Source organism: Formica exsecta, unplaced genomic scaffold, assembly GCF_003651465.1.
Source record: "Formica exsecta isolate Colony F162 unplaced genomic scaffold, ASM365146v1 scaffold4, whole genome shotgun sequence".
NCBI lineage: Eukaryota > Metazoa > Arthropoda > Insecta > Hymenoptera > Formicidae > Formica > Formica exsecta.
The window spans coordinates 2,022,717-2,024,088 of NW_021851238.1; the positions used below are offsets into that span (position 1 = coordinate 2,022,717).

Consider the following 1,372-nt stretch of genomic DNA (forward strand, 5'->3'; position numbering starts at 1 on the left):
ACCTTATTCGAAATAATTACCCTTTTTTGGTATATAACTTTTTTTTTGGGCCTCCCCCAACTAAAAATGGTTATTTATATTTCTTTCTAAACATAAAAAGTCCGTGAAAAAATTTGCAGCCCATTTGCAAGTGGAGCCGTGATTCTGAATAATTACCATATAAACTAAACTTAAAATTAAAATTTTATTAAATTTTACCTGAAATTAATTTGAAGAATTTAGTTTTGCAAACTTGTTAATTTCATAAATGAACTTTCTAATTCGCACAAAAATTCGCTTTTTTTTCGATCACTTATAATTTATTGATGCTGAAAATAATTGATGTCTCGATAAATTTTCGCTAAAGAAAAACCCTCATCAAATTGGTCAGAAAGTATTAGAAGAAGATTTGATGATTATGAGACACCATATGTATTAGAGTCACGGAAATTATTTAGCGTTTTTTCAATGTATTCGTCACGTCCTTCGAGCCACAGAGTTGTATTGTTGTGGCGCGACGTTTTCCCTTCTTCGCCGTTTCGCTGAAGGACACGGGAAAGAGGGACGCTTCATTCACACATAAGCTCACTCGTAGTCGAGCGCTACGGAAAGGTAGTGTTGTCATTTACGCTAGAATTACGGCGACATCAGGAGTCTCTCTTCATTAAAAGGACGAACGCTTGTGTTATACACGACACGTACAAGGTACGTCTCGTCTTATTGCTAAATTATTTTCGCGTATTGCGTTGACGTTACACATATTTGAGATTGTACTTTTCGCATAATAATTATGAATGTAGAAAAAGAGCTTTTGTTCGATCGATACTTTGACAATTGTAACGAACATTAGAGAGAATTAAAGACATAAACGTGTATATAGAACATGCATTAAATTAGAACGGGACGTTGTTTGTTTGGTTGGATTAATGCTCGAACACATCCGTTAAAGTACTTCGAAACAAGCGATTCGGGGCGACCGCCAATTTCGTCCACGCTCTAAACTGACGCAAACCTCGTTCGTTTGTTCGTTGTTAATAGCCAAGTCAGAAATGGCCGGATCGCGAAACGGCGGCACGTCTAGAGTCAATACCCGTAGCGTTGTTCTAACTTCGGAGTGCAACGCGAGCGTGTAATGCCGACTACAAACTGTAAGGCGATCTGTCCGTCCATATAATGGCATTTACTACTCCGTACCGGACTGGACGATTGAACAGTTGCGTACTTTCCAGACTGATGAGTACCCCTGTTATTACCTGGTATCGAGCAACGCTCGAATTTCAAAATATATCTATTATGTCTTAGAGAGCAATAATGCCCGTGTAATTTGTACGTGATGTAATTAAAGAGCGCGAGTTGCAATAATAGCGTAAAAACCATGTGAGGACTTAGATAT

The 1,372-nt window shown here is 37.9% G+C and overlaps 1 protein-coding gene across 3 annotated transcripts in view; it reads left to right on the plus strand.

Annotated features, from left to right (window-relative positions):
• The window catches only part of LOC115239956 (nephrin-like), a 379,693-nt gene that overhangs the window by 56,366 nt on the left and 321,955 nt on the right, over nt 1–1,372 (plus strand). Inside the window, exon 1 of one of the 3 annotated variants that reach the window (XM_029814848.1) lies at nt 590–684. The exons of the other annotated variants lie outside the window; for them this stretch is intronic. The gene's annotated coding sequence lies outside the window, so the exon portion shown is untranslated. Of the gene's footprint in view, nt 1–589; nt 685–1,372 lie in introns of those variants that run through there. 3 annotated transcript variants of the gene reach the window in all.